Source organism: Oncorhynchus gorbuscha, linkage group LG25 (genome assembly GCF_021184085.1).
Source record: "Oncorhynchus gorbuscha isolate QuinsamMale2020 ecotype Even-year linkage group LG25, OgorEven_v1.0, whole genome shotgun sequence".
Classification (NCBI taxonomy): Eukaryota; Metazoa; Chordata; class Actinopteri; order Salmoniformes; family Salmonidae; genus Oncorhynchus; species Oncorhynchus gorbuscha.
The window spans coordinates 19,247,561-19,273,826 of NC_060197.1; the positions used below are offsets into that span (position 1 = coordinate 19,247,561).

Genomic DNA, 26,266 nt, shown 5'->3' on the forward strand with positions numbered 1-26,266 from the left:
TAAGCCCTGCCTACCCAAATTTGTAATTTGTTGGGAGAATTGTCTGTGTGAAGAGGACCCTCCCAGGTTAACACAGACTCCAATTATTCAAGAATTGACGGAATATGCCATTTCCGCACAGAAATGGCTCCTCTATGCTGTTAAAGGTTACTTCAATCACAATCTGCCAAGAAACATATTCATATTCATATTTCACCATTTCTGAGCCGTATTTCTGTCAAATACACCCATCTGTTGCTTCATCTCTCTCTCTCTCTCTCTCTCTCTCTCTCTCTCTCTCTCTCTCTCTCTCTCTCTCTCTCTCTCTCTTTCTCCTCAGTTCCAATATGTGATCCTGTATGGTCACATTTTGTGGATGCTGATGAAATCTTCCCATTCGCCATCTGAGAGGAAAAGCTCAAATTATATAAGGATCGCCAGAGGGACAATCATTTTAGGGGATAGGGAGATGCTAGCGTCTCAAGTGGCCAATAGCCTCGGGAAAAGCAGAGCGCCAAATTCAAATAAAACGCTATAAAACTCAAACTTTCATTAAATCACACATGTAGGGTACTCAATTAAAGCTACACTCGTTGTGAATCCAGCCAACATGTCAGATTTTTAAAATGCTTTTCGGCAAAAGCATGAGAAGCTATTATCTGATAGCATGCACCCCCCCCTGAACCACCTGAATGAGTTGTAAACAAAATAATTAGCGTAGCCGGCGCTACACAAAACACTGAAATAAAATATAAAACATGCATTACCTTTGAAGAGCTTCTTTGTTGGCACTCCAATATGTCCCATAAACATCACAATTGGTCCTTTTTTTTCGATTAATTTCGTCCATTTATACCCAAAATGTTCATTTATAAAGAAGGTTTGATCCGGAAAAAAACAGCTTTCCAAAACATAACGTCATTACAAAACATTTCAAAAGTTGCCTATAAACTTTGCCAAAATATTTCAAACTACTTTTGTAATACAACTTTATGTATTTTTAAACTTTAATAATCGATCAAATTGTAGACGGGGGAATCTGTATTCGATAGAGCAAGTAAACAAAACATGCTCCTTTTTCCCTCTTGCGTAACTATCAAATGTGTAATGTTGTTCCAGGATGTGCCTCTTCTTCGTTTCACCAATGATTAACTTCAACCCAATTCCAAAGACTGGTGACATCCTGTGGAAGTCGTAGGAACTGTAAAATGGGCGCTATCTAATTTCCCTTGGCAAAGACAACAGAGGGAACAGACAGAGGGAAAAAAATATAATAATTTGGAACAGTTTTTCCTCAGGATTTTGCCTGCTACATAAGATCTGTTACAGTCACAGACATGATTGAACCAGTTTTAGAAACTTCAGAGTGTTTTCTATCCACACCTAGTAATCATATGCATATAACATATTCCTGGCATGAGTAGCAGGAAGTTGAAAGTGTGCACACTATTTATCCAAAAGTGGAAATGCTGCACCCTATCCTTAAAAGGTTTTAAGGGGAAACATTTAAATGTCTTGGAATGGCCTAGTCAAAGCCCAGACCTCAATCCAATTGAGAATCTGTGGTATGACTTAAAGATTGCTGTACACCAGCAGAACCCATCCAACTTAAAGGAGCTGGAGCAGTTTCACCTTGAAGAATGGACAAAAATCGCAGTGGCTCAATGTGCCAAGCTTATAGAGACATACCCCAGGAGACTTGCAGCTGTAATTGCAGCAAAAGGTGGCTTTATTAAGTATTGACTTTGGGGGTGTGACTAGTTATGCACACTCAAGTTTTCAATTTGTTTGGTCTTCTTTCTCATTTGTTTAACAATTGCATCTTCAAAGTGGTAGGCCTGTTGTGTAAATCAAATGATACAACCCCCCCAAAAAAATATATTTTATTTCCAGGTTGTAAGGCAACAAAATAGGAAAAATGCCAAGTGGGTGAATACTTTTGCATATCACTGTACATAGACTTCAAAACTGGCATAACCATAGATCACTTAAATTGATATGCTTCCACTGATGGGCAACCAAAAATAATTAACTGATAGCCACACCCCACTAAGACACGCCTCCAATTTAATTTTCCAGTGTGCCTTGCCTTTCCGAGTGAATTGTAGTTACCACCAATGACTGTTTGTAAGTGATAGAGAAATGGTTGTTGAATTCCTTCGTTTTCAGTCCTGTGGCCTTCACCACGTGAGTTCATAGGCAAATGTTGTCATTTAAAATTATACTAGTGATGGGGAAACAAAGGTTCCTGAGGTATTTAGGTTTTCCAGTCAATTGTGTTGAAAATAGGTTCATTGCTCATGGCTTTGCTCAACAGTGTACACTTGTGACCCCTGTAGGTCAAAATAATTTATAGCAGTCAAATTATAATAGATTATGTTCCACATTCCCACGTATTGCACAACGTTTCTGAGCTACTACAGCCTGAAACATTTACATGGGAATTTTTATAATTGATTTCAACATGCAGCCTTTGAATATCAGTGCACTGTGTTTGATTGGCCTACATTTTATAGGTCACCAGAATTGACATAACCTCTCCAAGACGACACCTACAAGACAGTATGCTCCGGCAAAACAAACTGCAGGGATTTTTCCATTTCTCAGCAGCCAGCGGACTAATTTGACGCTCATTACCCACTCCATTTTCTCTAGGCAGTAAGCCAATACCTTTATCACTTTATCAGAAGCAAGTGAGCAATGACATCCGAAGATCGGTTTGGTAGAAGACAAAAAGAATGCAAAAAGTCTACGCTACAGCAGGCATTTCCAAAATGACCAATGCCATCGCCAAATAAAAATGTGATTCACATTTTAAAAATATATAAATAAAAGTAATTCTAAAAAATGTATTATTCACATTTTCAAACAGCCCATTTATACTTTCCAAATGGGCTATACATTTGGGTGAGTTTTTTTTCTTGCCTGAGTTGCCTCGTTTCACTGTCAAAAATAAAATTAAACCATCTCGTGTTCAGCAAAATAACACAATGTCAAATACAGTAAAGAATGTTGTCCGAAGAGCAAGAGCGGCCTCGGCTCCTGGGCCTAATGGAGTACCATACAAGCTCTACAAGAACGCCCCAGATGTTCTACGCTTTCCTTGGAGGCTCATGAGGATAGTGTGGCAGAAGGAAATAATACCAAAGGCAATGCGAAGGGCTGGTGGTGTGCTAATCCCGAAAGAGAAGGATGCGACAGACATCAGTCAATTCCGACCAATCTCCCTTCTCAACGTCGAAGGGAAGATCTTTTTCAGTATAATAGCACAGAGGCTGTCCACTTATCTGGAAAGGAATAAGTACATTGATACATCTGTACAGAAAGCAGGCATTCCTGGTTTCTCTGGTTGCCTGGAATATACTAGTATGATTTGGCACCAGATCCAAACAGCTAAGAAGGACAAGAGAGACCTCTATGTCATCTTCCTCGACCTGGCCAAAGCCTTTGGCTCAGTTTCCCATGAACGCCTCTGGGAATCATTCAACATTTTCCACGTACCAGAACCCATCACTACACTGGTAAAGGCCTATTTCCAAGACCTGCAATTGTGTTTCACAACACCTGACTTCACAACAACATGGCAGCACTTGGAAGTAGGCATAATGGCAGGCTGTACAATTTGTCCTCTGGCCTTCACTATGGCCATGGAAGTCATCATCAGGGCATCGAGATGGGTGGTCGGCGGTGAGAGAACTAAGGAAGGGTTCCGTCTCCCACCTATCCGAGCATACATGGATGACATGACTACACTGACCACCACTGCAGCATGCACCAGGCGGTTACTTGCAAAACTGCAGGATAACATCAAGTGGGCCCGGATGAAAATCAAGCCAAGCAAATCTCGAAGCATCTCCATAGTCAAGGGACAGCTTAAAGATGTGAGGTTCTGCATTGGTGATGACCCGATACCAACGGTGTCTAAGCAATCCATCAAGAGCCTGGGTAGATGGTACAACGAAAGCCTCCAGGATAAAGATCAAGTGCAGCAAGTAAGGCAGGACATCGCCGACGGTCTTGAGAACATCAACAAGACCCTACTGCCTGGGAGGCTCAAGCTTTGGTGCCTACAGTTTGGACTTCTCCCCTGGGTAATGTGGCCACTCACCGTCTATGAGGTCCCAATAACAACAGTGGAGAAGATGGAGCGAACCATTACCTCATACGTGAAGAAATGGCTGGGTGTCCCACGATGCCTGAGTAACATCGGCCTCTATGGCAAAGGGGTCCTTGAACTACCTCTTACAAGTCTAACGGAGTACAAGTGCTCTAAAGTAAGACTTCAGATGACATTGAAGGACTCCAAAGACCAGACCATTAGCAAGGCTGCACCTCCCCTACAAACTGGACAGAAATGGACATCATCCAAGGCTGTGCAGCAAGCAACATCAGCCCTGAGACACCAAGACATTGTGGGGAATATCCAGCATGGAAGAGGAGGCTTTGGCCTGGCAGCAAGCAAACCAACAACATCTGAACGAAGGAAGCTGGTGGTCGAGGAGGTGCGCAGACAGGAGGAGACTGCAAGAAGTGCAAAGGCTGTCTCTCTTGCTAAACAAGGGCAATGGGCGCGGTGGGAAGGCCTGGAGAGGAGAAAGATCAACTGGAGTGAGCTTTGGCAAATGGTAGCAAGCAACATCAGCTTCTTCCATCACCAAAAAATCTACATCAATGGTATGGCGAGGACTCGACCTGCCCCCTCTGCCCAGCTCCAGCGACTCTCAGGCATATAATGACAGGTTGCAAGACCAGCCTCTCACAAGGCCGCTACACCTGGAGGCACAATCAGGTCCTCAAGAGCCTGGCTGCAGCACTTGAGACCAAGAGGAGTGCAACCAATTCATTACCTCCAAAAACAAACAATCCCGTTAAAACAACAACATTCATCCGGGAGGGACAGAAAAGGCCCAAGTATCCTCCTACGAAGCCAGAAACTGGACACCTAGCCATGGCCCGGGACTGGAAGATGCTTGTCGATATTGGCCAGAAGCTAATTTTTTCACCTGAGATTGCTTCTACCAACCTTAGGCCAGACATGGTACTCTGGTCCCCTTCACGAAAGGCTGTGTACATCATAGAGCTCACAGTCCCATGGGAAAACTCTGTTGAAGTGGCCTACGAGCGTAAGAAACTGCGTTACACAGAGTTGGCAGCAGACGCAACTCAGCGTGGCTGGAATGCAAAAGTCTGGCCAGTTGAAGTGGGATGCAGAGGATTCGTGGCTTCTTCCACCATCAGGTTGCTGAAAGAACTTGGAATCCATGGACAGGCTCTGCGGCAGACCGTCAGAGCAGTTTCTCAAGCAGCTGAAAGAGGAAGCCAGTGGATCTGGATCAAACGGAAGGACCCTTGCTGGGCTATAACTTCATGACCCCCCACCCCCACCTGAGAACCCAATTCAGATCCCTCCAACTTGAGGAGGGCATATGAGGTATGCGGTCAACTGTAGGGCTGGCTCAGAGCAGAGGACACCCCTGCCTTGCATAGTCCCGTGGGACATCTTAATTGGGCATGGGACACAAGCTAAGGCTTGATCACCCTTTAGCTGGCCACCTTTGAAGAGGGTGTTTAGTGATTAAAGGCCGAAACACCCACTGATTCGAAGGCACACTACTGAGGATGTGTCTCAAAATTGACATCTTAACCCAGTCTAAGAAATAAACCCCCCCATGCCACTCTGTCAACATCACGGCAAATCTCATGCGAGTGCATTCCATCTATTGGCACAATGGACCGTTTTTAACACCTCGTCCCGTGTTTTATGATTCAGGTAGCCTAGTCAAATAATTAACATCCAATCACATTAACTGTTACTCTCTCGCGGGAATTGCACTAAAGGTCTGTATGTAGCTGTTAGGAAAATTATGATTAAATGACTGAACAAATCATTTTAAATGGAACTGTAACTAAGTAAACTTATACTCTGTTTTATTGTATCTGATTAACAATATGAGTTTATAAGAAGGGATTGTGTGACACGGACAAGGAGTATTTAAAGTTAATGAACACCATTCCAACTAGGAAGAAAGAAATGGGTAGTGGATTAAGTAAACAGATAAGGTAGTTAACCTATGGTCGAACCGACGAAACTTAGCTCTGGGGTGTTTTAAATAAGACAGTGAGTGCATTCCTAGGTTTTCTGTTAATTAGAACTGTCAGCTAAGTGGTGATCGATAATGTTGAGGGGTCAAAAGTTAATTCAGTTGTGTTGTGTGTCCTGTGTATGTGCTAGGGGGGTCAGAATTAACTCATTTACATTTACATTTAAGTCATTTAGCAGACGCTCTTATCCAGAGCGACTTACAAATTGGTGCATTCACCTTATGACATCCAGTGGAACAGCCGCTTTACAATAGTGCATCTAAATCTTTTAAGGGGGGGGGGGGGTAGAAGGTTTACTTTATCCTATCCTAGGTATTCCTTAAAGAGGTGGGGTTTCAGGTGTCTCCGGAAGGTGGTGATTGACTCCGCTGTCCTGGCGTCGTGAGGGAGTTTGTTCCACCATTGGGGGGCCAGAGCAGCGAACAGTTTTGACTGGGCTGAACGGGAACTGTACTTCCTCAGTGGTAGGGAGGCGAGCAGGCCAGAGGTGGATGAACGCAGTGCCCTTGTTTGGGTGTAGGGCCTGATCAGAGCCTGGAGGTACTGAGGTGCCGTTCCCCTCACAGCTCCGTAGGCAAGCACCATGGTCTTGTAGCGGATGCGAGCTTCAACTGGAAGCCAGTGGAGAGAGCGGAGGAGCGGGGTGACGTGAGAGAACTTGGGAATGTTGAACACCAGACGGGCTGCGGCATTCTGGATGAGTTGTAGGGGTTTAATGGCACAGGCAGGGAGCCCAGCCAACAGTGAGTTGCAGTAATCCAGACGGGAGATGACAAGTGCCTGGATTAGGACCTGTGCCGCTTCCTGTGTGAGGCAGGGTCGTACTCTGCAGATGTTGTAGAGCATGAACCTACAGGAACGGGCCACCGCCTTGATGTTAGTTGAGAACGACAGGGTGTTGTCCAGGATCACGCCAAGGTTCTTAGCGCTCTGGGAGGAGGACACAATGGAGTTGTCAACCGTGATGGCGAGATCATGGAACGGGTAGTCCTTCCCCGGGAGGAAGAGCAGCTCCGTCTTGCCGAGGTTCAGCTTGAGGTGGTGATCCGTCATCCACACTGATATGTCTGCCAAACATGCAGAGATGCGATTCGCCACCTGGTCATCAGAAGGGGGAAAGGAGAAGATTAATTGTGTGTCGTCTGCATAGCAATGATAGGAGAGACCATGTGAGGTTATGACAGAGCCAAGTGACTTGGTGTATAGCGAGGATAGGAGAGGGCCTAGAACAGAGCCCTGGGGGACGCCAGTGGTGAGAGCACGTGGTGAGGAGACAGATTCTCGCCACGCCACCCGGTAGGAGCGACCTGTCAGGTAGGACGCAATCCAAGCGTGGGCCGCGCCGGAGATGCCCAACTCGGAGAGGGTGGAGAGGAGGATCTGATGGTTCACAGTATCGAAGGCAGCCGATAGGTCTAGAAGGATGAGAGCAGAGGAGAGAGAGTTAGCTTTAGCAGTGCGGAGCGCCTCCATGATACAGAGAAGAGCAGTCTCAGTTGAATGACTAGTCTTGAAACCTGACTGATTTGGATCAAGAAGGTCATTCTGAGAGAGATAGCGGGAGAGCTGGCCAAGGACGGCACGTTCAAGAGTTTTGGAGAGAAAAGAAAGAAGGGATACTGGTCTGTAGTTGTTGACATCGGAGGGATCGAGTGTAGGTTTTTTCAGAAGGGGTGCAACTCTCGCTCTCTTGAAGACGGAAGGAACGTAGCCAGCGGTCAGGGATGAGTTGATGAGCGAGGTGAGGTAAGGGAGAAGGTCTCCGGAAATGGTCTGGAGAAGAGAGGAGGGGATAGGGTCAAGCGGGCAGGTTGTTGGGCGGCCGGCCGTCACAAGACACGAGATTTCATCTGGAGAGAGAGGGGAGAAAGAGGTCAGAGCACAGGGTAGGGCAGTGTGAGCAGAACCAGCGGTGTCGTTTGACTTAGCAAACGAGGATCGGATGTCGTCGACCTTCTTTTCAAAATGGTTGACGAAGTCATCTGCAGAGAGGGAGGAAGGGGGGAGGGGGAGGAGGATTCAGGAGGGAGGAGAAGGTGGCAAAGAGCTTCCTAGGGTTAGAGGCAGATGCTTGGAATTTAGAGTGGTAGAAAGTGGCTTTAGCAGCAGAGACAGAGGAGGAAAATGTAGAGAGGAGGGAGTGAAAGGATGCCAGGTCCGCAGGGAGGCGAGTTTTCCTCCATTTCCGCTCGGCTGCCGCTCGGCTGCCCTGAGCCCTGTTCTCCATCAACTCAGAATGAACCTATAAAGTTTCCTTTGACCCGGTCTGGAGGAGGAGATTCATTTTAGGAGTAATCAAATGACGTCATGTTATTGTATATAAACTGTTGCTCGAGGTAACGTGGCAGCGCGCTCCGAGAATACATTCTGTTACCTATTATTGATAAGACTGGTCTCCGTCTATTTTATGCAAACAAGAAACTTACAAATACTCATGAAATAGATTAAGGGAATTCAATTAATGAAAACACATTGGTATAATTAAATTACAGTAACAGTAGCCTAACGTAGCTGCTGCTCATTCTGTTTGCTCTAAAATGGATAAATAGGTAAAAGTAAGGCCCATGTCCATAGAGACACATACCAGTTCTACTGGCAGTACTGCTACTACCAGCAGTACTGCACCTGTCAATGACAAGTTGTTCTGCTTCCACAAGCACATCCAATGCTAGCATCAGTAATTCTACATTCGTTTTTAGCTACCACGGACACTGACAGTTGGGAATCTGATGCAGCCAAAGATCTACTACCCCCTTACCTGAGAAAGCAACAAACAACAGACAGGGACGTTGGACCATCAAAGAGGCTCAAATATGATGAGAAGAGAACTACATTGATTTAGGGTTCACTTAAATTGGGAGTAGTGCCTTTCCTCAGCCACAGTGCTTTTGCACATATAACACACTATCTCACAACTTGATGAAACCTTCACTATTGCGCATACATTTAGAAACAAAACATGGCATTTGAAAAATAAATCACAGGAGCTTTTTGAGAATTAAGATGACTTTCGAATAGTAAGACATGTATAAAAGCAACAGATACCGTTAATAAGAAGAGACTAGAAGCGTCTTATATGGTGAGCTCCCGAGTGGAAAGGACAGGCAAGCCCCATGCTATTGTGGAGAACTTCATTCTTCCTGCTGCCGCGGATATGGCTGAGACAATGCTGGGGTAAAAGCCCCAAAAACTATACAGACAATGCCTTCATCAAAAAACACAGTTTCACGACGCATCAGTGACATGGCAGAAGATGTTTTGAAACAATTACTGCTTCGCATACAAGCATACAATTCTATGCTTTACAGCTAGATGGGTCAACAAATCAAATCAAATTTATTTATATATATAGCCCTTCGTACATCAGCTGATATCTCAAAGTGCTGTACAGAAACCCAGCCTAAAACCCCAAACAGCAAGCAATGCAGGTGTAGAAGCACGGTGGCTAGGAAAAACTCCCTAGAAAGGCCAAAACCTAGGAAGAAACCTAGAGAGGAACCAGGCTATGTGGGGTGGCCAGTCCTCTTCTGGCTGTGCCGGGTGGAGATTATAACAGAACATGGCCAAGATGTTCAAATGTTCATAAATGACTAGCATGGTCCAATAATAATAATGCAGAACAGTTGAAACTGAAGCAGCAGCACGGCCAGGTGGACTGGGGACAGCAAGCTTTGCGGACATGGCACAGCTCCTGGTAGATGACCGTTATATTTATGGCGGGTCAATTAAGAAAAGACATCCTCTTCTGTAAACCACTGGAAAACAGGAGAGGATATTTTAAAGTACTGGACAGCTTTGTGACATGAAATGGATGGTCAAGATGTGTACTGATGGCGCAAAAGCCATAACAGGGAGACATAGTGTAGTGGTAAGGCACGTGCAAGCAGTTGCTATCGACGCCACTTGGGTACACTGCATGCATACACCGAGAGGCTCTCGTGGTAATATTCAGTTAATCATTTTTCCCAAATACCTGAGTCTGTGAGCTCAAATAGACTTTAATACAAAATAATATAAGCCGAGCTGGTTCATGAAGCAACTGACTTTCCAGCCTTGGTAGACACTTTTTATACAGGTTTCATCCTTAAGTCACACACATAATAATTATTATTTATTTAAGCTCTTGAAACTAGGGGGGCACTATTGTTATTTTTGGAAAAATAATGTTCCCAAAGTAAACCGCCTATTTCTCAGGACCAGATGCTAGAATATGCATATAATTGACAGCTTAGCCTGTTTGTTAGTCCTCTAGGGGCATTATTTCATTTTTGGATAAAGAGACGTGCCCGTTTTAAGCACAATATTTTGTCACGAAAAGATGCTCGACTATGCTTGGAATTGATAGTTTTGGAAAGAAGACACTCTGACATTTCCAGAACTGCAAAGATTTTCACTGTGAGTGCCGTTGAACAAAAGCTTCAGGCAAAACCAAGATGTTTGAGCGCCCAGGAAATGAACAGGATTTCTGAAGCTACGTTTTCCATGATCGCCTTATATGGCTGTGAATGCGACAGGAATGTAAGGGAAGTCCCCCCTGTATTGGACAAAAATGAATGGCAAGTCATTGGCATCGGACAAACCATATACACATTGGCCAATACCACCCAATTCGGCGTTGATTCATGCAAAGTGTATTGCAAATGCCATATGGCAATTGCCAGTTGTAACACTTTAAAAATTCAACAGGGGGCGAATGCGCTCCACCGGGGTTTTTCATATTGGAAATGTAACCCAAGTCAATGTCCAGAAGTAAAATTTTGAAAAAATGAAATTTTTGTCAAAAACTTATCACCCCTTAAAAAAGTGCTTTCTGGACCGTTTTTCGAAATTCTTTCGATTTTTTTGTCAATTACACATGTGTAAGAACTGTATGAATATACTTTTGTCCAATTTTATTATCATACATTTTTTTTTTTTTTTACATGCGCATAAGGAATATGTTTTGTCCAATTCCAATATGATTTCATAGGAAGTCAAAAGTCAAAAGTCAAAAATGTCAAAATTTTGTAAAAAACTTCACACACCCATAAAAAAGTGCTTTCTGGACCGTTTTTCGAAATTCTTTCGATTTTTTGTCAATTACACATGTAGCTCAGTTGGTAGAGCATGGCGCTTGTAACGCCAGGGTAGTGGGTTCGATCCCCGGGACCACCCATACGTAGAATGTACATGACTGTAAGTCGCTTTGGATAAAAGCGTCTGCTAAATGGCATATATTATTATTATTATATATTATTGTAAGAACTGTATGAATATACTTTTGTCCAATTTTATTATCATAATTTTTTTTTACATGCGCATAAGGAATATGTTTTGTCCAATTCCAATATGATTTCATAGGAAGTCAAAAGTCAAAAGTCAAAAATGTCAAAATTTTGTAAAAAACTTCACACACCCATAAAAAAGTGCTTTCTGGACCGTTTTTCGAAATTCTTTCGATTTTTTGTCAATTACACGTGTAGCTCAGTTGGTAGAGCATGGCGCTTGTAACGCCAGGGTAGTGGGTTCGATCCCCGGGACCACCCATACGTAGAATGTACATGACTGTAAGTCGCTTTGGATAAAAGCGTCTGCTAAATGGCATATATTATTATTATTATATATTATTGTAAGAACTGTATGAATATACTTTTGTCCAATTTTATTATCATAATTTTTTTTTACATGCGCATAAGGAATATGTTTTGTCCAATTTCAATATGATTTCATAGGAAGTCAAAAGTCAAAAGTCAAAAATGTCAAAATTTTGTAAAAAACTTCACACACCCTTAAAAAAGTGCTTTCTGGACCGTTTTTCGAAATTCTTTCGATTTTTTTGTCAATTACACATGTGTAAGAACTGTATGAATATGGTTTTGTCCAATTTTATTATCATAATTTTTTTTTTTTTTTTACATGCGCATAAGGAATATGTTTTGTCCAATTTCAATATGATTTCATAGGAAGTCAAAAGTCAAAAGTCAAAAATGTCAAAATTTTGTAAAAAACTTCACACACCCTTAAAAAACTGCTTTCTGGACCGTTTTTTGAAATTCTTTCAATTTTTTTGTCAATTACACATGTGTAAGAACTGTATGAATATACTTTTGTCCAATTTTATTATCATATTTTTTTATATATTTTTTTAAATTGTGCATAAGGAATTTTTTTGTGGGCCATAAGAAATTTGACATGCTCAAAAATCCTGCAGAAATGCAAAATTGACTGGCCTGATGAACTCGGGATGGCCGGGCAGTGATAGTTGTTCCTTTCCATCACTCGTTGTGTTGACTTCATCATGTCCATTTTGTGATGTTTTTTCACTATATAATCATATTGTAAGTGCACGTGCATTTGCAATATGTTTCAATGTGCATTTACCATATGAAATTTGACATGCTCAAAAATGCAAAATTGACTGGTCTGATGAACACAGGATGGCCGAGCAGTGATAGTTGTACATTTCCATCATGTCCGTTTGTTTATGTTTTCTCACTTTTGCAAAGTCACTGTGCATTTGCAATATGGTTCAATGGGCAGGTACCATCACGAATTTGTCATGCTATAAAAATCCTGCAGGAATGTGAAATTGACTGGCCTGATGAACACAGGATGGCCTGGCAGTGATAGTTGTTCCTTTCCATCACTCGTTGTGTTGATTTCATCATGTCCGTTAGGTGATTTCTTTTCACAATAGAATCATATTGTAAGTGCACGTGCATTTGCAATATGTTTCAATGTGCATTTACCATATGAAATTTGACCTTGCTCAAAAATGCAAAATTGACTGGTCTGATGAACACAGGATGGCCGAGCAGTGATAGTTGTACATTTCCATCACTCGTTGTGTTGATTTCATCATGTCCGTTTGTTTATGTTTTCTCACTTTTGCAAAGTCACTGTGCATTTGCAATATGGTTCAATGGGCAGGTACCATCACGAATTTGTCATGCTATAAAAATCCTGCAGGAATGTGAAATTGACTGGCCTGATGAACACAGGATGGCCTGGCAGTGATAGTTGTTCCTTTCCATCACTCGTTGTGTTGATTTCATCATGTCCGTTAGGTGATTTCTTTTCACTATAGAATCATATTGTAAGTGCACATGCATTTGCAATATGTTTCAATGTGCATTTACCATATGAAATTTGACCTTGCTCAAAAATGCAAAATTGACTGGTCTGATGAACACAGGATGGCCGAGCAGTGATAGTTGTACATTTCCATCACTCGTTGTGTTGATTTCATCATGTCCGTTAGGTGATTTCTTTTCACTATAGAATCATATTGTAAGTGCACGTGCATTTGCAATATGTTTCAATGTGCATTTACCATATGAAATTTGACATGCTCAAAAATGCAAAATTGACTGGTCTGATGAACACAGGATGGCCGAGCAGTGATAGTTGTACATTTCCATCACTCGTTGTGTTGATTTCATCATGTCCGTTAGGTGATTTCTTTTCACTATAGAATCATATTGTAAGTGCACGTGTTATGCAGGTGAATGAGGACCCAAAAGCGACTTGGCGAAAACAGAGTCTTTAATCCAGTAAAGTAACTTTACAATCAAAAGGCATAATTCTACTCGTAATGACGAGAACAGACTGGAGACTTGATCAAGAACTGCAGGTTGCCTCGGGAAGGCACTTGAACGTAGCAGACTCAGACACCTGCTCACCACGCAGCATCTGCGGGAAACACGACACGACAGGGCGATACATAGACACAGCACGGTGAACAATAGACAAGGATCCGACAGGGCAGGAACGGAAAACAAGGAGAGAAATAGGGACTCTAATCAGGGAAAAGGATCGGGAACAGGTGTGGGAAGACTAAATGATTGATTAGGGGAATAGGAACAGCTGGGAGCAGGAACGGAACGATAGAGAGAAGAGAGAGAGGAAGGGAGAGAGAAAAAGGGGAACGAACCTAAAAGACCAGCAGGGGAAAATGAACAGAGGGAAAAGCAAAATGACAAGACAATCTAAGACAAAACATGACAGTACCCCCCACTCACCGAGCGCCTCCTGGCGCACTCGAGGAGGAATCCTGGCGGCAACGGAGGAAATCATCAATAAGCGAACGGTCCAGCACGTCCCGAGACGGAACCCAACTCCTCTCCTCAGGACCGTAACCCTCCCAATCCACTAAGTATTGGTGACCCCGTCCCCGAGAACGCATGTCCATGATCCTACGTACCTTGTAAATAGGTGCGCTCTCGACAAGGACGGGAGGGGGAGGGAAGACGAATGGGGGTGCGAAGAAAGGGCTTGACACAGGAGACATGGAAGACAGGATGGACGCGACGAAGATGTCGCGGAAGAAGCAGTCGCACAGCGACAGGATTGACGACCTGGGAGACACGGAACGGACCAATGAACCGCGGAGTCAACTTACGAGAAGCTGTCGTAAGAGGAAGGTTGCGAGTGGAAAGCCACACTCTCTGGCCGCAACAATACCTTGGACTCTTAATCCTGCGTTTATTGGCGGCTCTCACAGTCTGTGCCCTGTAACGGCAAAGTGCAGACCTCACCCTCCTCCAGGTGCGCTCACAACGTTGGACAAACGCTTGAGCGGAGGGAACGCTGGACTCGGCAAGCTGGGATGAGAACAGAGGAGGCTGGTAACCCAGACTACTCTGAAACGGAGATAACCCGGTAGCAGACGAAGGAAGCGAGTTGTGAGCGTATTCTGCCCAGGGGAGCTGTTCTGCCCAAGACGCAGGGTTTCTGAAAGAAAGGCTGCGTAGTATGCGACCAATCGTCTGATTGGCCCTCTCTGCTTGACCGTTAGACTGGGGATGAAACCCGGAAGAGAGACTGACGGACGCACCAATCAAACGACAGAACTCCCTCCAAAACTGTGACGTGAATTGCGGGCCTCTGTCTGAAACGGCGTCTAACGGGAGGCCATGAATTCTGAACACATTCTCGATGATGATTTGTGCCGTCTCCTTAGCGGAAGGAAGTTTAGCGAGGGGAATGAAATGTGCCGCCTTAGAGAACCTATCGACAACCGTAAGAATCACAGTCTTCCCCGCAGACAAAGGCAGACCGGTAATGAAGTCTAGGGCGATGTGAGACCATGGTCGAGAAGGAATGGGGAGCGGTCTGAGACGACCGGCAGGAGGAGAGTTACCCGACTTAGTCTGCGCGCAGTCCGAACAAGCAGCCACGAAACGGCGCGTGTCACGCTCCTGAGTCGGCCACCAAAAGCGCTGGCGAATAGACGCAAGAGTGCCTCGAACACCGGGATGACCAGCTAACTTGGCAGAGTGAGCCCACTGAAGAACAGCCAGACGAGTGGAAACAGGAACGAAAAGGAGGTTACTAGGACAAGCGCGCGGCGACGCAGTGTGCGTGAGTGCTTGCTTAACCTGTCTTTCAATTCCCCAGACTGTCAACCCGACAACACGCCCATAAGGAAGAATCCCCTCGGGATTAGTAGAAGCCACAGAAGAACTAAACAGACGGGATAAGGCATCAGGCTTGGTGTTCTTGCTACCCGGACGGTAAGAAATCACAAACTCGAAACGAGCGAAAAACAACGCCCAACGAGCTTGACGGGCATTAAGTCGTTTGGCAGAACGGATGTACTCAAGGTTCTTATGGTCTGTCCAAACGACAAAAGGAACGGTCGCCCCCTCCAACCACTGTCGCCATTCGCCTAGGGCTAAGCGGATGGCGAGCAGTTCGCGGTTACCCACATCATAGTTGCGTTCAGATGGCGACAGGCGATGAGAAAAATAAGCGCAAGGATGAACCTTATCGTCAGACTGGAAGCGCTGGGATAGAATGGCTCCCACGCCTACCTCTGAAGCGTCAACCTCGACAATGAATTGTCTAGTGACGTCAGGAGTAACGAGGATAGGAGCGGACGTAAAACGTTCTTTTAGAAGATCAAAAGCTCCTGGGCGGAACCGGACCACTTAAAACACGTCTTGACAGAAGTAAGAGCTGTGAGAGGGGCAGCAACTTGACCGAAATTACGAATGAAACGCCGATAGAAATTAGCGAAACCTAAAAAGCGCTGCAACTCGACACGTGACCTTGGAACGGGCCAATCACTGACAGCTTGGACCTTAGCGGAATCCATCTGAATGCCTTCAGCGGAAATAACGGAACCGAGAAAAGTAACGGAGGAGACATGAAAAGAGCACTTCTCAGCCTTCACGTAGAGACAATTCTCTAAAAGGCGCTGTAGAACACGTCGAACGTGCTGAACATGAATCTCGAGTGACGGTGAAAAAATCAGGATATCGTCAAGATAGACAAAAACAAAGATGTTCAGCATGTCTCTCAGAACATCATTAACTAATGCCTGAAAAACAGCTGGCGCATTGGCGAGACCAAACGGCAGAACCCGGTACTCAAAATGCCCTAACGGAGTGTTAAACGCCATTTTCCACTCGTCCCCCTCTCTGATGCGCACGAGATGGTAAGCGTTACGAAGGTCCAACTTAGTAAAGCACCTGGCTCCCTGCAGAATCTCGAAGGCTGATGACATAAGGGGAAGCGGATAACGATTCTTAACCGTTATGTCATTAAGCCCTCGATAATCCACGCAGGGGCGCAGAGTACCGTCCTTCTTCTTAACAAAAAAGAACCCCGCCCCGGCCGGAGAGGAAGAAGGCACTATGGTACCGGCGTCAAGAGACACAGATAAATAATCCTCGAGAGCCTTACGTTCGGGAGCCGACAGAGAGTATAGTCTACCCCGAGGAGGAGTGGTCCCCGGAAGGAGATCAATACTACAATCATATGACCGGTGAGGAGGAAGGGAGTTGGCTCGGGACCGACTGAAGACCGTGCGCAGATCATGATATTCCTCCGGCACTCCTGTCAAATCGCCAGGTTCCTCCTGAGAAGTGGGAACAGAAGAAATGGGAGGGATGGCAGACATTAAACACTTCACATGACAAGAAACGTTCCAGGATAGGATAGAATTACTAGACCAATTAATAGAAGGATTATGACATACTAGCCAGGGATGACCCAAAACAACAGGTGTAAAAGGTGAACGAAAAATCAAAAAAGAAATAGTCTCACTGTGGTTACCAGATACTGTGAGAGTTAAAGGTAGTGTCTCAAATCTGATACTGGGAAGATGACTACCATCTAAGGCAAACATGGGCGTAGGCTTGTCTAACTGTTTGAAAGGAATGTCATGTTTCCGAGCCCATGCTTCGTCCATGAAACAACCCTCAGCCCCAGAGTCAATCAAGGCACTGCATGTAGCACCCGAACCGGTCCAGCGTAGATGGACCGACATAGTAGTACAGGATCTAGATGAAGAGACCTGAGTAGTAGCGCTCACCAGTAGCCCTCCGCTTACTGATGAGCTCTGGCCTTTTACTGGACATGAATTGACAAAATATCCATCAAATCCGCAATAGAGGCACAGGCGGTTGGTGATCCTCCGTTCCCTCTCCTTGGTCGAGATGCGAATACCTCCCAGCTGCATGGGCTCAGTCTCTGAGCCAGAGGAGGAAGATGGTTGCGATGCGGAGCAGGGAAACACCGTTGACGCGAGCTCTCTTCCACGAGCTTGGTGACGAAGATCTACCCGTCATTCTATGCGGATGGCGAGAGCAATCAAAGAGTCCACACTGGAAGGAACCTCCCGAGAGAGAATCTCATCTTTGACCACTGCGTGGAGTCCCTCCAGAAAACGAGCGAGCAGCGCCGGCTCGTTCCAGTCACTAGAGGCAGCAAGAGTGCGAAACTCTATAGAGTAATCCGTTATGGATCGATCACCTTGGCATAGGGAAGCCAGGGCCCTAGAAGCCTCCCTACCAAAAACTGAACGGTCAAAAACTCGAATCATCTCCTCTTTAAAGTTCTGGTAATTGTTAGAACAATCAGCCCTTGCCTCCCAGATAGCTGTGCCCCACTCTCGAGCCCGGCCAGTAAGGAGTGAAATGACGTAAGCAACCCGAGCTCTCTCGCTAGAGTATGTGTTGGGTTGGAGAGAGAACACAATATCACACTGTGTGAGAAAGGAGCGGCACTCCGTGGGCTGCCCGGAGTAGCAAGGTGGGTTATTAACCCTAGGTTCCGGAGGCTCGGCAGGCCAGGAAGTAACAGGTGGCACGAGACGAAGACTCTGGAACTGTCCAGAGAGGTCGGAAACCTGAGCGGCCAGGTTCTCCACGGCATGGCGAGCAGCAGACAATTCCTGCTCGTGTCTGCCGAGCATGGCTCCTTGGATCTCGACGGCAGTGTTACGAGCATCTGTAGTCGCTGGGTCCATTCTTTGGTCGGATCCTTCTGTTATGCAGGTGAATGAGGACCCAAAAGCGACTTGGCGAAAACAGAGTCTTTAATCCAATAAAGTAACTTTACAATCAAAAGGCATAATTCTACTCGTAATGACGAGAACAGACTGGAGACTTGATCAAGAACTGCAGGTTGCCTCGGGAAGGCACTTGAACGTAGCAGACTCAGACACCTGCTCACCACGCAGCATCTGAGGGAAACACGACACGACAGGGCGATACATAGACACAGCACGGTGAACAATAGACAAGGATCCGACAGGGCAGGAACGGAAAACAAGGAGAGAAATAGGGACTCTAATCAGGGAAAAGGATCGGGAACAGGTGTGGGAAGACTAAATGATTGATTAGGGGAATAGGAACAGCTGGGAGCAGGAACGGAACGATAGAGAGAAGAGAGAGAGGAAGGGAGAGAGAAAAAGGGGAACGAACCTAAAAAGACCAGCAGGGGGAAAATGAACAGAGGGAAAAGCAAAATGACAAGACAATCTAAGACAAAACATGACAGCACGTGCATTTGCAATATGTTTCAATGTGCATTTACCATATGAAATTTGACATGCTCAAAAATGCAAAATTGACTGGTCTGATGAACACAGGATGGCCGAGCAGTGATAGTTGTACATTTCCATCACTCGTTGTGTTGATTTCATCATGTCCGTTTGTTTATGTTTTCTCACTTTTGCAAAGTCACTGTGCATTTGCAATATGGTTCAATGGGCAGGTACCATCACGAATTTGTCATGCTATAAAAATCCTGCAGGAATGTGAAATTGACTGGCCCGATGAACTCGGGATGGCTGGGCAGTGATTCTGGTTCATCTCAATGGCTCGTTAGGGTTGATTTCAGAATGTCACTTTTGGTGATGGTACCTCACCGTTTAAACATATTGCTAATGTACAAAAGTCAACTAGCAAGTCAGTGTCCACCAGTCAATTAGATGTCATTCTGACACCAAACTGATACAAATTGACACTAAACCCACTTTTTCCAACCTGTTTAGTAGCCAACTATCACACACTTCAGAGCTGGCCCAAAATTCACAACGCCTTTGGTTCAAACCATAAAAAAAACATAAAACATGTAGTTACGTTCTAGCTGCGGGTCCATTTCTTATGTTACGTGTAGGCCTAGCTGAGGCGACCCCGAATCCTAAGTTTCGGCTCGATCGGTCATTTGGTGTCCGAGCAAAACCCTAATTGGTACTGAAAATCCACTTTTTTCCATGACTTGCTACGGGGTCCTTGAATGAGCTATCGGACAGAAACGTTGGGGTCTGTCTATATGGGCCGAGACGGTCGCAATGCACCTAGTCTTGTGTCTCTGAGACATTTCTAAATGTCGCCATTTTCGTAATGGTCCAAATGAATTGAAGTCATTGCAAATGTATGAAGCTGTTTCTCGGTCCGAGAACCGTCTAGAGCCACGTAACTCACCACGCACTATCGACCTGAAGTCTAGAACAGGATTCTAAAGTTTCGGAACTGACGGTCTGACGGTTCTTTTTTAGCTCGAACAAAGCTAACTATTGGAGGCACTGTCTGTCTCTACAAACCCCAATACGTCCCTCCTTCCAAGTTGTGTGTCTGTAATTTAGTTTTCCTTTGAAATTTTATGGGAAAAATGACTGATTTACAGTTCATGGGGGTTGCCTAATCACACATATGAAGTTTTGGACAGATCTGACTTTTTTAACCCCTCGAAACAGCCCCTGAGACACCAATTAAGGCACTTCCGGTTGGCACAGGAAGCTATAAGTCAACACATATCCTCACCGGGCTATGCTTTTACAGAATCCTGAGTTTTAAGTCCTTACGTTAAGAATTGACTGATTTACACAGGGTTGAATGCACTATGTCTATCAAACTGCAGGCAGGTAATGGAAAAACACTTTTAGGGTGATTTTAACCACTTCCGGTTGGTCCAGGAAGCTTAGAATCAACACAGGTAGACCTCATACTGTCCTGATGGACTGTCATCAAAGACAGGTTCATACGGCATTCATAACCCATATAGACTTCAGGTTGAATTTAGGGGTGCAGGCAATGTATTCCTATGGGGAGAGAAGTCAATGCAAACTCTTTGAAGTAAACACCTTATTTTAACTATTAAGGGTTAATGCCACACGGTCAAGGTTAGGCTTGCACGGATCAGGAGGACCTTAGGAATGTACCTGAGGTCGAATTGTGCTTCTCACCCTAACGGTTCTCTCACTGTCACCCTAAAGCAAATGACATTGAGGGCCAGCCTTCCTTTTGCGCCTTCTTTTTTTCAAGGTCGCTGCACTCAGAGCGAGCTACGGTCAAGCGGGGCGTCTCGTTGAACTCTGCACAGCCTGGAGACTATGGTGATGCCATTTTTTGTGTTGATTTCAGAATGCCATTTTGGTGATGGTCCCTCTCCGTTTAAACATATTGCTAATGTACAAAAGTCAACTAGCAAGTCAGTGTCCACCAGTCAATTAGATGTCATTCTGACACCAAACTGATACCAATTGACACCAAACCCACTTTTTCCAACTCATTTAGAAGCCAACTATCACATATGTCAGAGCAGGCCCATAATTCACAGCGCCATTAGTTTAAAACATAATAAAAACGTAAAACACATAGTTACGTTCTAGCTGCGGGTCCAGGTCAGACATTATGTGAAGGCCTATGTGAGGCGACCCCGAATCCCGAGTTTCGGCTCGATAGGTCCTTCGGTGCCCGAGTAAAACCCTAATTGGTGCTGAAAATCCAATTTTTTCAATGCCTTGCTATGGGGTCCTTGAATGAGCTATCGGACCGAAACGTTGCGGTCCTTCTCTATGGCCCGAGCCGGTTTCAATGCACCTAGTCTTGTGTCTCTGAGACTTTTCTAAATGTCGCCATTTTCGTAATGGTCAAAATGAATTGAAGTCATTGCAAATGTACGAGGCTATTTCTCGGTCCGAGAACCTTCTAGAGCCACCTAACTCACCACGCACTATCGACCCGAGGTCTAGAACAGGCTTCTAAAGTTTTGGAACTCTCGGTCTGACGGTTCTTTTTTAGCTCGAAGGCACTGTCTGTCTCTACAAACCCCAATACGTCCCTCCTTCCAAGTTGTGTGTCTGTGTGATTTAGTTTTCCTTTGAAATTTTATGGGAAAAATGACTGATTTACAGTTCATGGGGGTTGCCTAATCACACATATGAAGTTTTGGACAGATCTGACTTTTTTAACCCCTCGAAACAGCACCTGAGACACCAATTAAGGCACTTCCGGTTGGCACAGGAAGCTATAAGTCAACACATATCCTCACTGGGCTATGCTTTTACAGAATCCTGAGTTTTAAGTACTTACGTTAACAATTGACTGATTTACACAGGGTTGAATGCACTATGTCTATCAAACTGCAGGCAGGTAATGGAAAAACACTTTTAGGGTGATTTTAACCACTTCCGGTTTGTCCAGGAAGCTTAGAATCAACACAGGTAGACCTCATACTGGCCTGATGGACTGTTACCAAAGACAGGTTCATACGGCATTCATAACCCATATAGACTTCAGGTTGAATTTAGGGGTAAAGGCAATGTATTCCTATGGGGAGAGAAGTCAATGCAAACTCTTTGATGTAAACACCTTCTTTTAACTATTAAGGGTTAATGCCACACGGTCAACGTTAGGCTTGCACGGATCGGAAGGACCTTAGGAACATACCTGAGGTCGAATTGTGCTTCTCACCCTAACGGTTCTCTCACTGTCACCCAAAAGCAAATGACGTTGTGGGGCAGGCTTCATTTTGGGCCTACTTTTCTAATGGTCGCTGCGCTCAAACCGAGCGAGCTACGGTCAAGCGGGATATCTCGTTGAACTCGGCACGGCCTAGACATTATGTTTATGCCATTGCCTGCTCTCTGTGTCTTTGAGAACCACACTTTTTCACTCCATCCTTGCTGTGTGTGCGTGTGAGAGCTTTTCTTTGACATCTGCTGGGAGAAATGACTGATTTACAGTTTAGGAGGGTTACCTGGTCACACATATGAAGTTTTGGAGAGATGTGACTTTTCTAACCCTTCAAAACAGACAGTGTGACCCAATTAAAGGCACTTCCGGTTGGCACAGGAAGCTATAAGTAAACACATGTCTTGATTGACATAAACACCTACAGAATCCTGAGTTTTAAGTCTTTAAGTTAAGAATTGACTGATCTATGATCTACACAGTGTTGAATGCAGTCATTTTCACCTTTGAAGGTTATGTACATCAAAACTCCTTTTGGGTCAATCTAACCACTTCCGGTTGCTCCAGGAAGCTTAGAATCGACACAGGTAGGCCTCATAGTGGTCTGATGGACTGTCATAGAAGACAGGTTCATAAGGCATTCATAACCCACATAGGCTTCAGGTTGAATTTAGAGGTGCAGGCAATGTATTCCTATGGGGAGAGAAGTCAATGCAAACTCTTTGATGTAAACACCTTCTTTTAACTGTTAAGGGTTAATGCCACAGGGTCAAGGTTAGGCTTGCACGGATCGGGAGGACCTTAGGAACGTACCTGAGGTCGAATTGTGCTTCTCACCCTAACGGTTCTCTCACTGTCACCCAAAAGCAAATGACATTGAGGGCCAGGCTTCATTTTGGTTCTGCTTTTTTTCAAGGTCACTGCACTCAGAGCGAGCTACGGTCAAGCGGGGCGTCTCGTTGAACTCGGCACAGTCTGGAGACTATGGTGATGCCATTTTTTGTGTTGATTTCAGAATGCCATTTTGGTGATGGTCCCTCTCCGTTTAAACATATTGCAAATGTACAAAAGTCAACTAGCAAGTCAGTGTCCATCAGTCAATTAGATGTCATTTTGACACCAAACTGATACCAATTGACACCAAACCCACTTTTTCCAACTCATTTAGAAGCCAACTATCATATATGTCAGAGCAGGCCCATAATTCACAGCGCCTTTAGTTTAAAACATAATAAAAACGTAAAACACATAGTTACGTTCTAGCTGCGGGTCCAGGTCGGACATTATGTGAAGGCCTATGTGAGGCGACCCCGAATCCCGAGTTTCGGCTCGATAGGTCCTTCGGTGCCCGAGTAAAACCCTAATTGGTGCTGAAAATCCACTTTTTTCCATGCCTTGCTATGGGGTCCTTGAATGAGCTATCGGACCGAAACGTTGGGGTCCGTCTCTATGGGCCGAGCCGGTTTCAATGCACCTAGTCTTGTGTCTCTGAGACTTTTCTAAATGTCGCCATTTTCGTAATGGTCAAAATGAATTGAAGTCATTGCAAATGTACGAGGCTATTTCTCGGTCCGAGAACCTTCTAGAGCCACCTAACTCACCACGCACTATCGACCCGAGGTCTAGAACAGGTTTCTAAAGTTTCGGAACTCTAGGTCTGACGGTTCTTTTTTAGCTTGAACAAAGCTAACTATTGGAGGCACTGTCTGTCTCTACAAACCCCAATACGTCCCTCCTTCCAAGTTGTGTGTCTGTGTGATTTAGTTTTCCTTTGAAATTTTATGGGAAAAATGACTGATTTACAGTTCATGGGGGTTGCCTAATCACACATATGAAGTTTTGGACAGATCTGACTTTTTTAACCCCTCGAAACAGCCCCTGAGACACCAATTAAGGCACTTCCGGTTGGCACAGGAAGCTATAAGTCAACACATATCCTCACTGGGGAATGCTTTTACAGAATCCTGAGTTTTAAGTCCTTACGTTAAGAATTGACTGATTTACACAGGGTTGAATGCACTATGTCTATCAAACTGCAGGCAGGTAATGGAAAAACACTTTTAGGGTGATTTTAACCACTTCCGGTTGGTCCAGGAAGCTTAGAATCAACACAGGTAGACCTCATACTGGCCTGATGGACTGTTACCAAAGACAGGTTCATACGGCATTCATAACCCATATAGACTTCAGGTTGAATTTAGGGGTAAAGGCAATGTATTCCTATGGGGAGAGAAGTCAATGCAAACTCTTTGATGTAAACACCTTCTTTTAACTATTAAGGGTTAATGCCACACGGTCAACGTTAGGCTTGCACGGATCGGAAGGACCTTAGGAACATACCTGAGGTCGAATTGTGCTTCTCACCCTAACGGTTCTCTCACTGTCACCCAAAAGCAAATGACGTTGTGGGGCAGGCTTCATTTTGGGCCTACTTTTCTAATGGTCGCTGCGCTCAAACCGAGCGAGCTACGGTCAAGCGGGATATCTCGTTGAACTCGGCACGGCCTAGACATTATGTTTATGCCATTGCCTGCTCTCTGTGTCTTTGAGAACCACACTTTTTCACTCCATCCTTGCTGTGTGTGCGTGTGAGAGCTTTTCTTTGACATCTGCTGGGAGAAATGACTGATTTACAGTTTAGGAGGGTTACCTGGTCACACATATGAAGTTTTGGAGAGATGTGACTTTTCTAACCCTTCAAAACAGACAGTGTGACCCAATTAAAGGCACTTCCGGTTGGCACAGGAAGCTATAAGTAAACACATGTCTTGATTGACATAAACACCTACAGAATCCTGAGTTTTAAGTCTTTAAGTTAAGAATTGACTGATCTATGATCTACACAGTGTTGAATGCAGTCATTTTCACCTTTGAAGGTTATGTACATCAAAACTCCTTTTGGGTCAATCTAACCACTTCCGGTTGCTCCAGGAAGCTTAGAATCGACACAGGTAGGCCTCATAGTGGTCTGATGGACTGTCATAGAAGACAGGTTCATAAGGCATTCATAACCCACATAGGCTTCAGGTTGAATTTAGAGGTGCAGGCAATGTATTCCTATGGGGAGAGAAGTCAATGCAAACTCTTTGATGTAAACACCTTCTTTTAACTGTTAAGGGTTAATGCCACAGGGTCAAGGTTAGGCTTGCACGGATCGGGAGGACCTTAGGAACGTACCTGAGGTCGAATTGTGCTTCTCACCCTAACGGTTCTCTCACTGTCACCCAAAAGCAAATGACATTGAGGGCCAGGCTTCATTTTGGTTCTGCTTTTTTTCAAGGTCACTGCACTCAGAGCGAGCTACGGTCAAGCGGGCGTCTCGTTGAACTCGGCACAGTCTGGAGACTATGGTGATGCCATTTTTTGTGTTGATTTCAGAATGCCATTTTGGTGATGGTCCCTCTCCGTTTAAACATATTGCAAATGTACAAAAGTCAACTAGCAAGTCAGTGTCCATCAGTCAATTAGATGTCATTTTGACACCAAACTGATACCAATTGACACCAAACCCACTTTTTCCAACTCATTTAGAAGCCAACTATCATATATGTCAGAGCAGGCCCATAATTCACAGCGCCTTTAGTTTAAAACATAATAAAAACGTAAAACACATAGTTACGTTCTAGCTGCGGGTCCAGGTCGGACATTATGTGAAGGCCTATGTGAGGCGACCCCGAATCCCGAGTTTCGGCTCGATAGGTCCTTCGGTGCCCGAGTAAAACCCTAATTGGTGCTGAAAATCCACTTTTTTCCATGCCTTGCTATGGGGTCCTTGAATGAGCTATCGGACCGAAACGTTGGGGTCCGTCTCTATGGGCCGAGCCGGTTTCAATGCACCTAGTCTTGTGTCTCTGAGACTTTTCTAAATGTCGCCATTTTCGTAATGGTCAAAATGAATTGAAGTCATTGCAAATGTACGAGGCTATTTCTCGGTCCGAGAACCTTCTAGAGCCACCTAACTCACCACGCACTATCGACCCGAGGTCTAGAACAGGTTTCTAAAGTTTCGGAACTCTAGGTCTGACGGTTCTTTTTAGCTTGAACAAAGCTAACTATTGGAGGCACTGTCTGTCTCTACAAACCCCAATACGTCCCTCCTTCCAAGTTGTGTGTCTGTGTGATTTAGTTTTCCTTTGAAATTTTATGGGAAAAATGACTGATTTACAGTTCATGGGGGTTGCCTAATCACACATATGAAGTTTTGGACAGATCTGACT

General features: G+C 44.7%; 1 protein-coding gene across 2 annotated transcripts in view; it reads right to left on the reverse strand.

The window, feature by feature from the left end:
* LOC124014460 (ankyrin repeat and BTB/POZ domain-containing protein BTBD11-A-like) overlaps window positions 1–26,266 on the reverse strand; it is a 218,007-nt gene that overhangs the window by 90,743 nt on the left and 100,998 nt on the right. The gene's annotated exons all lie outside the window — the stretch shown is intronic.